This window comes from Abramis brama (genome assembly GCF_963993115.1).
Source record: "Abramis brama genome assembly, chromosome: 1".
Lineage (NCBI taxonomy): Eukaryota > Metazoa > Chordata > Actinopteri > Cypriniformes > Leuciscidae > Abramis > Abramis brama.
This window is the reverse complement of record NC_139963.1, coordinates 59,131,988-59,134,299: the sequence shown is the minus strand read 5'-3', so window position 1 is coordinate 59,134,299 and position 2,312 is coordinate 59,131,988. Positions and strand designations below refer to the sequence as shown.

General features: G+C 39.1%; 1 long non-coding RNA gene across 1 annotated transcript; it reads left to right on the top strand.

Annotated features, from left to right (window-relative positions):
• The first annotated feature begins 777 nt into the window (after positions 1–777).
• Positions 778–1,986, top strand: LOC311066612. The gene is made up of 3 exons (XR_014603112.1): positions 778–1,058; positions 1,726–1,770; positions 1,897–1,986. It is a non-coding gene; the product is annotated as an uncharacterized lncRNA (long non-coding RNA).
• Positions 1,987–2,312: the final 326 nt, after the last annotated feature.

The following is a 2,312-nucleotide window of genomic DNA, read 5'->3' as shown; positions in this document are numbered from 1 at the left end:
TTATGAAATGATTCGGCAACTCTTCCCCTCATTCTTCAGCACCGAAACAGGGCTGAATAAACGGGACTAAGTGAGCTCAACGCTGACTACGCTCAGCTGAGCACAGTGCTAAGTGTGATGTTCTCCGCTGTGATTATCAGTTGAGACTCATTAGAACGTCTTTCGCCGCCATTTATTCTTAAAGCGGCGCTCCTCTGAGTGTGTCTATTGCTAGGGTTGCGCTCATGCCAGCCACATTCATCAACAACTAGCCCTCTTGCTGGGAGCGCACGAGCTCCGCCTAACTGCATTCGCAGACCACTAGGGGCTAACTAAATGCCAGCCTATGTCCCGCATGTCTCACTCTCCTGCTGGAGCAAGCACAGTGCTTAACCCCCTGAGGTCGGCTGTCGCGCCGGCGCGATAGGCTCGTTTTTTTTCCTTATCAGTGCAAACAAAATCAAAATTCTAATATTAATTTTTATCTTATATGCTTGTGTTGTACATCAATCGATCCTGTTAAGTGTGTATTTTTTTTGTGCATACTCATAATAAAAACAAAGTGTTGTGCTTTTCGCCAAATAAAGAAAAATAAACATGATGCGCGTTCTGCCGTCTCTCTCAATGTGAAACTCATTCTGAAACGCGACAGAAAATGACCTGTAACTCAGCGAATGTTTGTCACACAGACTTAAAACACATGTCTATACAACGCTTGGAGTCTCTATTTTTAAAATATGTAAATTATATAAAAAACAAATATTCTCTGTTTAAGTAATCCATAAGAAAGCAGCGACATGTACAGTTTCTCAAACACATCCTAATTAACTATAATGTGACCACACCCACGCGCGCACGAGCGATTGACATGCAAATGATCCACGCGGCAGAACGCAGACCTGTAAACGCCCTCATCACCTCAAAACAAAGAATAAGAGACTTCGGTAACTTACTCCTCTCTGCTTTTCATCGAGTTTGAAGATGTGCTGTGCTGTGCTGTTTACCTTGTGCTGTGCTGTGCTGTTTACCTTGGGATTTACCTCAGAAGAACGCGATTTGAAGATGAGAAGATTTTTAAGGTAAGACATGTTAAACTGGTCATGCCAGATTAAAATGTATGTTATGAAATGAGTTTGGAGTAAAAACATGAACTAAGCCTAATATCGTACATGTATATGCATCTATAAATAGACAGAAACATGTTAAAATGTGAACTAGACTGGTAGGCAACCTTTCAGTGCTAAATTTATATACTTCATATATATTTCACTCAGTTTTGATTAGCTTATGACACTGAAATAATGCTAAAATACTTCTTTATGCGTAATGTAGCTTGTTTGCGAATATCTACTAATGTGATTTAGTGCAAATATGTTTCAGCCTCCGGTAAAATATGTGATATAGCCTACTGTCTACATTATATTTTTATATAAATGCTCGATTTTGGTTAGCCTAAGACACGCTTCAATACTGCCTTATGCACAGATGTTTGTGAATACAGGTGTAAATGTTTGAAATGTAGTGATGTGTGTCGTTCGCGAACGATCCGTTCATTGCGTGTGTCACTAAATGCGTGCGGATACCCATCAACAGATACTCGCGGTGACGCGGTCTATGGCCCATAAATAGATATTTCTCCGTTCTATGGCCCATCAACTATACATTGTTTGTCCATAACCATCACTTGCTCAGCAGTTTACTTTGTATAATGTATGCTAAAAGTTTTATTTTGATGTTGTTTTTTAGGAATGTGAACCTTCAGTTCTCAGTGCGATCGAGAAATCATACAGAGTAAGTGCATAGACGTAATATTTTACAGATGAAATGTAGCCTAATTGTGTTTACATCGTCATAATATAAAAGTAGCCTACCTATTCTTGTGTGAAATGACAAAAACCATCCATTCTGCTTATACAGGAGACACTGCGCAGATGAGGGTGAAAACACAAGATACATGGAGGACAAAGACATTTCCATGTCCTGCACCTGTGACTGCATACAACAAACTTATGGGGGGTGTTGACCTGTCTGATCAGCTGATACAGTACTACACAACACAGCACATAACCATGAAGTGGTACAGTAAGATTTTTCTACACTTCTTGGACATTGCTTCCACCAACTCTTTCATTGTGCACAAAGAGCTACATGGTAACTTGTCACATAAAGAGTTTATGGAGCAACTTATAACAGAGCTCTGTGGTGTGTCACAGAAAACGGCAATGAGTTTTAAATCAGTGTTGGAAACCGTTGTGCTGCTTAATATATATTTTTTATAACCTGTAATAGTTTTTTCAGGATTCTTTGAATAAAAATATTTTTTTATAAAAAAA